The sequence below is a fragment of the Lonchura striata genome, chromosome 2 (assembly GCF_050655825.1).
Source record: "Lonchura striata isolate lonStrDom1 chromosome 2, ASM5065582v1, whole genome shotgun sequence".
Classification (NCBI taxonomy): domain Eukaryota; kingdom Metazoa; phylum Chordata; class Aves; order Passeriformes; family Estrildidae; genus Lonchura; species Lonchura striata.
This window is the reverse complement of record NC_140704.1, coordinates 93,323,150-93,335,225: the sequence shown is the minus strand read 5'-3', so window position 1 is coordinate 93,335,225 and position 12,076 is coordinate 93,323,150.

Sequence of the window (12,076 nt, the reverse complement as noted above, 5' to 3'; positions counted from 1 at the left end):
TTTTGTAAAGCCCGATGCCTTAACTGCTGCTGGAGGTCTTAGAGAAAAAAAATAGATTGTTATAAAACTACAGATCTTCATTGATTAGGAAATGTGATAAAAGCCTCAAGGGGTAGGAGGGAGGACTCTGTCACAAAATAACTGATGGCAACTCTGCTTCCAAACAAAAAAATCTTTTAAGTAATTTCTGACTAGTTTTGTAGGGTTTTGTGCATGGAAAACTATTGAGATTAGAGTTTTCCACAAAGAAATTTAAAACTAGATTCGAAAGGGAAGAATTTTAGCAAATTATGTCTGTTTGTACCAAATGCTTTTATAACTATTTTTAAATAGTATGAGGTGTTTTAAAGCTCATTAGGGTATTGGAACATGTCCTTAGAAATCCCAAACTCTATGTGGCAGGTCTCCAAACTGGAACTGGTTTTAATAAAGAGGGTAGGAGGAAAAAAATGTAAGAAAATATGCTTTATGTGGTGGTAATAGTTTAATTTTTGATTAAGCCAAGCTTAACAGGGCAGCAGCAGACTGGCTGGCAATATTTGAATTAAAACTGATCATGAAAAATACAATAAATTGATTGAAAAAATAAGACATATGAGAAACTACCTTCAAGTAGGAATAGTTAGCTGATAGAGGAGGGAGTGAGTATTATTGTGCTATATCTTGAGGCAGGGAAGATGGCACAGAATATGTCAAACTGCACACTGTTAACTCTGCTGCAGAAAAGATGCTTGTGTTAGAGGGGTGCATCAGCATGTAGCCTGTGAGAAGCAGGGTGGTATTTCTTCATTACCAAGATGTGGTAAGGTCTTACCTGAGGTACCTGCTCATACTGGGGCACCTGAGAGAGATGGGGTGTAACTGAATAAAATCTGAAGGACAGAAAGTACTCAAAAAGAGATCAAAAGTATCCTTTAATCCAAAGAAGAGGAGATTGAAGGAAGATGTGAACAGTCTTTAAATATGGAAAAAGTTGCTATAGAGGAAATAGGAACACTCTTCTCCACAAAGATGGTAGATGCTAGCTATTAATTGAAAAGACAAGTTAAGCATTAGGAAAAGTCTCTTACAATATGCCTTATTAAGCTAAGGAGAAGGGTTATTTCAGGTAGGGTGAATGGTCTGCCTTCCTTCAGTAGAGTTTTTGGAAACAGAGAATACAGACAACTCCAATAGAGACACTTGATTTTGCTGATCATGCCCCAGGGTTACAGGGAAATGTCCTTAAGGTCTGTTTTCTCTAATTACACAGTATGTAAGGGAAGGCAGGTGTAGTCTGGACATGTTGTATCTCTACAAGACTATGGCATGTGGCTCAAGCTGGCTAAGATACTTATCTTTTGCTTTATATATGAGCTTGGGAATATGAGAATTTCAGAATGCAGGGAATGAGAAAGAGTTCCCCAGCACATGTCTGGAAAGAAGAAAGAGGTAAGCTCATGATCCCGTGGACAGCTCTGAAGTGAGAGAAGCAAGCTCCAAAGAAGAGATACATTGACCATATCTGTGAAAGAGCAAAAAAAGCTGATTCAAGTTGGCTAAATCAAGTGTGTCTAATTTGCATGTGTGGTGTAACTTGAGGGCCTGTTTTATGAAAGCCCATAGGTTCATTGAGTTTTTATTTTTATTTGTGAGGTGTTTTGTAATTGTGATGAGTGTAATAGCTGTACTTGTGTACAGCTACGCTGTATGGAGTGCATTGGAGGGCTCTGCAGCCTGTAGTGGATGGGCCCTTAAGCTGGCACCACATTGTGCGATGAAGAGGCACTGAAAGTCCTGTGCACCAGTGAGCTCAGTCCAGAGCTGCTGCTGGAAAAGGCTGGTGGCCAACACAGGTCACAAGCAAGCACTCTTGGTGGGTTAAAACTCATTTAAAAATTGGTGGATTAACTCATTAAAAAATGCCATAAGACAAAACAACAGATTCTGGAAGGAAATGTGGTTCTCCCTCTTCTGAGAAATTACTGAATAGATTAAGACATAATAAGAGGAATGATAGGATGAAGGATCAGCTTGCATGGAAGCATTGTTAGATCACACATCATGTCACAAAAGTTGAGATTAATTAATATAATTCCATTAATTTTAGCATTTGTAATATATACTATTAGACTGCCTTGTAGTGAGAGAGAAGCCAGGTTACCACAGGGTGGTGAACTCAGGTTCTTGAGGGCACAGGCCTATAGCACATTACATGACTGCAGCCATACTCCTGACAACTCATCCATCAAACCCCAGCTGCAGAAGTGTTTCAGTAGTTCCTGATGAGAAGCCTTCTTACAGGCATCTGACTGTGGAGCAGCTGGATTGTGACAATCAATTTTCAGTGACCTGATGCAAAATCTGAGTAGAAGTGAAATCTTCCTTTCCCCATCACCAAAACATTGATATGTAAATGCTTTCCATTAAAATATTACTGATTTTATAGGCAGATTGGTATATTTTAACAGGTAGTATCAACACCCCCTAAATTTACCAGGCAACATAAGCAGATGTAGCAAGTATTTAACTTAAATGGTCCTTATACAAAAAATGCAGGGATGTGAAGGCATTTAACATTTCGGGTGAACATTTTTGTACTCTGAGGTAACACTGCCATCCCTTGCCAGTAGAGATCTTGCATCGACCTGAATTTTTATATATTGTATGAGATACCCAGCCAAGGCATTGGGTATCTCTTCTCATATGCCTGAACAAGTATGTAAAGTTACCTAGAAAACCACAAAATCCAAAATATCTGAAGTTTTGGGGGGTTTGTTTGGGTTGGGTTTTTTTGGGGGGTTTTTTTTTTTGGTTTTTTTTTTTTATATATTTTTTCAAACATAATGAAGCCCCACTAAAACTAAACAAATGCTTGGTAGGTGCAAATCATGTTTTTAAACCACTGTCTCTAGCATGGTATGGCAAATGTTATTGCAGATTTTTTTTTTGGGAGTCTGTTGCTGTAACAGATAAATTTAAAATGCTTCATAGGAAATAAGGAAAAACTTGGCTGTACACTTAGTTTTATACTAATTAATTGCACTATATGTTTTAGATGCATTTATTGTAGCTAGGATGATCTAGGTGTGATAAATAGCAACCAGACATGTTGCTAATCCCATTTTCAAGGTATAAATCCTTAGGTCACAGGGTTTGAAAAGGACACATGTGCAGGAGGGAAGTGATGCAACCTCTTTAGTAACCCAGCTGCCAGAAGTAAATAGCTAATTGTCACACAGAGCTCTTTTTTAATATCCTCACACAAGCTGAATAACTTTGTTAGCTAGTTTAGGCATTTTTAGTATTTTTATATTCACAAAATGCAGTAAACAGTTTCCTGTAGAAGTCATAGTTGCACTCCAACATCTGATAAATTCATAAAGCAGGTTTTACATATTTATGAGTTCCCTGATAAGTTCATCTTTGGTATTACCATTAAATTATTCTTCCATCTTTTGTATTACCATGTGGTAACTATAGCTTCTGATATTAACTGTTTTAGTCACCTGTGCTCTGCTCTTTCAAAAATGGCATCCTCATTAGAGGACAAAATAAAAAAAAAAACACAACCCCCCTCCCCCTGAAAAAAAAAAAAAAAAAAAAAAAAAACCAAAAAAACCTGTCCTGACTTAAAACATACTTGTTGCAGAACTCTAGTAGCACATGCTGTAGATCCTGTGATCTCAGAAAAAACCTGTAAGCAAAGCTTGGAAAGAAAACAAAATTCTGATTAAAAGTTCTGACCAATTAAGTTCAATTTTTCTTTAGGTCAGAGTGTGAGTGATAAGACTTTCTGAAATGTTGCATTTTACTTAATGTGAACTGTCTGGTTTTTGCTCTAGCAGAGATTTCATGAGTGTTCTAGAAATAGGAAATGACAAATACACTGGCCAAGAGTTCTACATTAGCAAAATTCAAATTCAAAGCCGTATTGAGGCACAGAAGTTCCCTGTGAACCAGGCACTTCAAATAGGTTGCTACTTTTCAGGTATCTGAACTTCAGCTGATTACGAAGACTTAAATGAACAAATTATTCTGAATAAATCACTACAAAATACAAAAGGAAACAATACAAAATGGAAGTAAGAGTTGTCATCAGTGCCGTTGATAATTAGTTACTAATTAATTAAATTATTAATTTATCAGTCCTGCACAACTGCAAGATCTGTTTCACATATGGGCAGGAAGGCTGATGTGGTCATTCAGGTAATTTTGCTATCCTGACTAGGTAGAATTTAGGCCAGGCAGTCTTTACTCAGAGGTTGATTTCTTGAAGGTGCTGCAACATCCCAATAATGTCTTGGTCACTAGAGTGTAGACAGTGGGCTTTTGACTTCTCACCCTGCCTTTTTTCCTTTGAATTATGGAGAAAAGTATTTAAACCGTCACAGGAACTCTGTAGCATCTTCTTACAAGTAAAAACCCTCCAGCATCACCTCAGAGATGGAAAGGTGATAGTTCTGTGGAATAGTTATGGTGGTGAACTGGATATACAATGCTGATCACCATGTATAAATTATAATACTGTGATCAAACTACATATAAATTATAATACTGAGTTAAAACTACTGAGAGAACACAGCAGCAAACAGAGTCCTTTAGATGGGTTTGGACTTGGGTCTGTGAGTATTTTGTGCATCTCATAGTGCTCAAGTTGAGACAGTTTCTTTCTCTGGGAAACATTTCAGGTTTCTTTCAAGATCCTAAACTACTTTGACTTCTTCAAGTGGAAAAGTGATTTGTTTTGTAGAAAGCAGCTTTTTTTTCCCCAGATGGTGTGATGTGCTTTATCATGTGTAATGTGATTAAACTGAAATGGGTGACACCAAGAGAGCAGAGGATATAAGAGGCTTATAAAATAGATGGTTTATGATTCTGTGAGATACACTGACACATTTCTGCACAGTACTTGAAACTACCTAGATTGTCTTGCAAGTTCATAATGCAAAGTCATTTTACTGGTAGTGTGGTGACAGTGGCTGTTTATTCCACTTTCCTTAGCAGGGTGGCAGAGCAGAGTACTCCTGTGCAGGCCAACTTTGGGATATAGATGTATTTGCAGTTTTAAAATGATCAGTGTCTGGGAACAGAAACAGTAGAATCACCCTAGCACTGACTGCACCTCAATAAGTTATTCCTGTTATGTAACTTAGCTCTTTGGGGTACTTTTTTATGAACATGGTTATCATGCTTTATTGTGAGCTAAGTTGGACAGAGCCATATGAACATCAGAGCTCACTTGAGATAGCTTGGGGATCTCAAAAAAGGTGCTGTATGATAATCTCTTGGTAGAGTGTTGCATTTCAGTTTTTTCACTTTGACCAAAAATGTCAGAAGCAAGAGAAAAAAATCATTACTTCTGTAAGACTCTACTTTTGTACTGTCAGTGGGGTGTTATTTAAGAGTGCCAGTTCTGAGCCAAAGTCAGCTGAAGAAAAATCAGGCTGAACTTCTAATTCCAGACCAGCAAGTAGAAAATCCCATCCATGCCCAGCATGGCAGCAAAGCCTTCACTCTGCAGCTGGCCTTTTCCCACAGTAAATAGAAGGATCTTTTCTGCCTCTGGAGCTGGTAAATTCAGTTAACTGTATCCCTAGTTCTTGCTTGGGCTGTCTGTTCTTTGTAGGTTTGTTGCAGCCAGAGGGAGACCCTGCTGCCTCTTAAGCTTAAGTGACATTCATGGACTTTTCTCCCTGAGCCAGAAGCAGCAGGTGAATATTTGAGTCCTGTTCTGGTAATGCTACCCAAAAAGCCTATGTATATTTTAGCTCGTGCCTGCCATTAGGTACAGAACTGCTTTTTCTTTTCATACACTTCAACTATTGCAGGTGTATCCAGGTGACACTAGGTCTGAAAGAGCTTATGAGATTGTCTTGGTTCCTGTGAGCAACAAGAAATTAAATTTAGAAGTATTAGAAGTTTACAGTGAAACCTTAAATTGGATTGACTCCTGACATGCTATATATATATATATATATCACTTTCAGTGTGAGCCTGTTCACTTCCATGCTCCAAATGCAGGATATATTAATGTGATTGCAAACAAAGTCTCCTCGTGGATACTGAAGAAAGCTAACGCTCAAACACTTTTCATCCTACCATGGTACTGGAAATGAAATTCATCTGACAATAGGTTGTTTCTAATTCTATGAATGTATATGGGGAAAACCCAAATACATGTCTTTTATTCACTATCCAGCATGAAGACAATTTTGTATTTTAAATGCTAAAGAAATAAACTTTGAAAGATCTTTTATGGCCTAAGTATATATTTTTTTGTCCTATGTTTTCTTTTATAATGAACTTCAAGCAAAATATTTCTTATATTTCAAAAAGGACATTTAGGTTAGCCAGTGCTGTATTTTCCAGACAACAAAGGCAGTTTTAAAGTCAACATCTAAAAATGAAATTGTATTTTTAAATATATGAATTAGAATTCCTTTAAGTTAAACATGTCTCCTTAGCAACTGTATATACTCAGACAAAAAACAAACCCATTGCAGCTGCTTGTCTCTGTAGTTGTTTGTGTTTGGTGATTTGTTTATATTGCTTTTTCATGTTGCTCTAAGGGTATTAAGAGTCCACGTAAATCAGCAATGTTAGAAGTCAGAAGTAAATTTCTTTAGAAGTGATAGAATTTGTTTCATGGAAGAGGACCCAAAATAAGCATCAGCTAACCTTGTATTATGTACTATACTATTTAAATGTTTCAGCGTTGTGCTGGAAGTATTTGACATCTGTTCAACGGGACCACTTTCTAAACCTTTTTGTAATCCCCAGCATCTGTCCAGGTGTGTGAGACATTTCTAATTTGATGACAGATACCAGTTCATCTTTTTTGAAAAAAAAAGAATGAGTAATCAGCAAGCTGAGAAATAACTCAGAAAAAATAGTTTTGATCTCTGTTGTTGAACTTGCATTGAGGCTATCATTTTTATATTTTGGGGGGAAAAAAAAAGATTGCTATGGTTTTGAACACACTTGAAACTTTAAATGCAAAACTGAAAAAGTTAACACTGAAATGATCACATTTTGGAATTTTCTTGTACTTCTACTGAATCCAAGTTAGGCACTGCCATGAAAAGGATGCTTTTAGCTGGAAACCTGTGTTGACAGAGCAGGAAGCTTTTTTATAGGGACTCACTTGTGAGGTATTACGTGGTTGTTCCATCAGTGGTACAGCTTCTATTGCTGACTTCAAGGTTGCTCAAACAGAGCTGGTGTGTTTAAAGGAAAAAGGTTTTTATTGTAAGAGCCCTTGGATGTGCAGTGTAAATCTGTAACAATATTTAGTGCTACTGGATAGTAATGATCTAAATGACTATTTTCTGCTGTAAATTTCCCTCATGTGGCTCCAACTATATGTGTACATAGACTATTACCTTTGCACTGAACTGACTATATTTCATAAAATGAAGAGCAAAAACAAGTATTGTACTAAAGATGACCATACCTTGTGGCTCCTATTGTGGAAAAACTTTTGCAGAACAAAAGGTATAGCTTCAGTGTTATAAATTTGATTTTTATATTTTTTATTAACATGCATGGAAGACTATGGATAATATTTTTTAAAAATGAACTTGGTTTTTGTACATTTTTTCAATGTTTAAAACTATATGATTTAACATTACCTCTGAATGCCAGTGATCAGTAAATTTTTAAAGGAAATACCTCAATTCGAGCATTCTTCTCTTGTTACTTGTCTGATAGGTTAAAATGGACTATAGGGTGCGATGAAGTGAGCATATGATATAGGTGCTTAAACTGTGCTATAGAAGGTGTATGATGATTTACTGAAAGGGACCTAGATGATACACTACAAGTGTTGAGTGCAGTTACACAATCATGGCTCATTCTGCCCAACTGGACATTTTCCTCATGAATGGCTTGTAAATTAAATTTTCAGCGTGAAGCCGAATTAAAGAATAAAACAAAAAATACTTGGTTTCCTCTGAATTTTTTTCTTTTTTTTTTTTTTTTAACAACAGGGTTTACAATAAGGGAAAGGATACAAACGATAATTGTGAGTAAGACTGTGTCTGTATATGTTTAGGCATGCTTTGTTGATGTGTGTTCTCTGTATCAGGGTGTGTAGGAAAACAGTATTTGTTTACCTGACAGCTGGGAGGATGAAATGCAAGAGTTCAAAGTGGGAGGGAGGGGTGAAAAAAAAAAAGAGAAAAAACAATATCCATCTGTGACAGCAGTATTGTCTCCAGTCCTGTTTTGTGTGCTTAAAGAAAATTGATATATCAAAAAGCATTCAAAAAAGGCACTCCAGAATTCCAGAAGAGTAAGACTGTCTAAATTAGATTGAATTCACTCTGGCTACATTTTTTTTATCCAGAAAACAGACAAGAAGGGATCCAACACTCCAGACACCTGTATATATGAAAAATTTATAATGGAGGGTGGAAAAAAGGCATCCTCTCAGGTCCAGTGGGTGTAAGCTGAATCATTAATATGAACAGTATCAAGAATAAAAATGAAACACTGGGGAAGCTCACCAGGGAAATAACAGACATTCAGGATGATACGAAGATTTCAAGGGAAGACTTGTTAGTGTTTTACTTGTTATTCTCATATTTCAAGTGATGGAGTTGTGGTTAACCTCAGCTGGCAGCTAAGTACTATGTATCTGCTTGCTCACTGTTGCCCCACCCCTGGGGAAGAGGAGGAGAACTGGGGGGGGGGGAAAAAAGGAAAACCTTGAGATTGACATATGAACAGTTTAATAGTTGAAATAAAAATAATAATTAAAAAGGTAACAACAAAGAGAGGGATAAAACCCAAGAGAAACTAGTTGTGCACAACATAATGACTTACCACCCTCGGACCAATGCCCAGCCCCTCACTGAGCAGTGATCAGCTTCTCCCAGCAACTGCCCCCAGTTTATATACTGGGCATGATGTTTGTGGTGAAGAATATCCCTTTGGACAGTTCTGGTCAGCTACCCTGGACATGCTCCCATCCAGCTAATTGTGCATCTCCTCATTGGCAGGTGCACAATGAGGATGGGATGAGATAGAATTCATCCCACAAATGGGTTTGCCTTTGCCCAAGGCAGCAGTAACCCAGATTGCTTTCCCTAGTGTATTTTTTACATGCATTACAGGAACTTTATCCGCTTCCACATGGAAGTACATAGGCCAGCCAAATCGGCAGATCCCCTGGTCTTGATTAACCAGGTGGCCTTTGCTAGATGTGTATCCCAGTGTTGGAAGATCCCACCTTGTTCTGCCTCTTCCTCATGTTCTTGTGGTGACCTGACTTTGTTCTCCTTTACTAAACAAGGTGACTTTTGCATCCATGTCTCCTCGTGTCCAGGGGCAGCCGATATCAGCGTGGGTTGGTTCTCAGGGCCAGTGCCTGTCACTGGGGTCGGAGTACCTGCAGTGCTTGTTCTCTTGTCATCAGATCCAGAGACCTCCCCTTGAGGGTACTGAATAAAGTTGAAGAGGACCCAATAGGCCTGGCCCAGACCGCAGCATGTTGCAATCATCTGTGTCCCTCTGGAATAGCCAGGGCACCAGCATACTTTTTCCAGATGCTTTACCAGTTTTTCCACCATCTACACTTGTTCAAGGGTGAAGTTCCAATACATTGGAGGTGCCCACTGTCCTGGGCACCTGGATGGATTCCAGGCTCCCACCAAAGCCTTTCTATCACTCCCCTCCACAACTGGACAGTAACAAAGGGTTTGTGAATTGAGATAAGAACGGGAGAGATCACGCATGGAATACTGTCATGCGTCAATACAAAACAGGCCAGAATTACTGATATTAATTATCACTAACAAAGAGCAGTATAATAAGAGGTAAAATAAAACCTTAAAAACACCTTCCCCCTCCCCTCCCTCCCTCCCTTCCTCCCAGCTCTACCTTCTGCCCCAGTGGTGCAGGGAAACAGGGAATGAGCAGGATGGTCAGTTCAGCACTGACATTTCTCCCACTGTTCAGGAAGAGGAGCCCTTCCTTTGCTCTGCCATGAGGTCCCTCCCATGGGAGACAGTTCTCCATGAACTTCTCCAGCATGAGAAGTCCATCTCATGAGCAACAATCCTCCCAAAAGTGCTGCAACGCAGGGTGCAGTCCTTCCAGGACAGGCTGCTCCAGCATGGACTCCTCTCTCCATGGACCTCCCCTGGAGTCATATCCTCCTCTCAGGCATCCATCTGCTCCAGCATCGGACTTCTCCATGGGCTGCAGGTGGATCTCTGCCTCCTTGTGGATCTCCATGGGCTGCAAGGCACAGCTGGCTCACCATGGTCTGCACCATGGGCTGCAGAAGAATCTCAGCTCTGGTGCCTGGAGCACCTCCTCCCCTTCCTGCTCCACTGACCTTGGTGTCTGCAGAGTTGTTCCTCTCACATGTCCTCACCCCACTCTTCTCTGGTTGCAATTAAAACTACCCAAAACCTCTTTTTTTGATTGTTTTTCTTAAATATGTTATCACAGAGGCGCTACCATTTGTACTTGGCCCTGCCTTGATCAGCAGCATGTCCAGCTTTGGGACTACCAGGGAGTGGCTCTGCTGGACATGGAGGAAGCTTCTGACAGCTTCTCACAGAAGCCACCTCTGCACCCCCCTCCTGCTACCAAAGCTTGGCCATGCAAATCCAATACATCCCCACACCCTGCCACTGAGGAAGTATCCAGTCCCAGGGCAGGTCTCTGGCTAGGATTCTTAAATAGCTGTTTGACCTTAGACCAGACCTGGAACACATGCAGGAAACACAGTAGTAGCAACTGGTTTGAACAAGCAATTCAAAATTTTCAAAAGGTGTCTCCTCCATGGATCGGTTCTCCAAGGAGAAAAGGTAAAAAGCATAATTATTAAGCTGTCTGTAGATGCCTCCCAAAGTCCAGAGCTGACAGTGGTGCTGAGTACAAACACCAGGTTATTTCCATGGCCAGCCATTCCATCACATCATAAACTGGAGTTAAAAGTACAACAAAATTATAACCTTGGCTCTGCCCCCATGGTTGATAAACAGCACAATAGGGATTATTTGGAATGGGAATTCCTGCAAGTAAGGTAATACATAATGCAACTTTAGGAAAAAGCACACCAACTCTGAGAGCAAATAAACACTGTGACCAGCAACTATGAAACTAATATAATGAATACTTGTATTTGTTCTAATGCATTCTAGTCAGAGTTGTCATTATTGCTGGGCCCCATATCAGATGCCAAAAAGAAGTGCTGTAAATTAACCCTAGCCAGTAACTAAGTACCATGCAGCCCTTTCTTCTCCCCCGGTGGGATGGAGAGGAGAATCAGGAAAAGGGAAAACCTATGGATTAGGATAAGTAAAGTTGGTTTTTTATTATTATTATTATTAATATTATTATTGTAAAGAAAACTGATACAAGAGCAAGAGGAATAAAACCCAAGAAACACAACTGATACACGATACAGTTGCTCACCACATGCTGACTGATGCCAGACCCTGTTCCTAAGTAGTGACCAGCCCCCCTCAGTAACCCCCCCAGTTTATATACTGAGCATGACATCCTGTGCTATGGAATATCCCCTTGGACAGGTTGGGTCAGCTGCCCCTGCTATGCTACCTCCTCCCAGCACCTCCTCACTGGCAGACCACAGGATGCTGGAAGTGCTTGACTTGGGGTAAACACTGCTGAGCAACAACCAAGTCATCAGTGTGCTACCAACATTATTCTCATGCTAAACCCAAAACACAGCTCTGTACCAGCTGCTAGCAAGAAAATTAACTCTATCCCATCTGAAACCTAGAAAGGCTTGAATGCCCTTCACCTACCCAAGTGTCTGTTTTCTCTCATCTGTGTTGCCAGGAACTCCTGGTTGTGCCACTGTGCTGCAGTTAGCTCTAACTCGTGCTTCTGCCTCTTCTGCCTGACCGCCTGCTGCCCAAGCCTCTCAGCTGAGGCGTACCTGAGGTACGTACTCGCATCATCACTTCCTTCTGGTTGATCCACACACACATAGAGAAGCAAGGACCACAAGAAATGCTCCTCTTTCAGTCGAAGCACAGGGCCAGGAAGGGCCTTCCTGGCTCCCTTGAGAGACAATGTTTGGAAGCTCAGGCCTACGAGAGCAGAGTGTGACTGA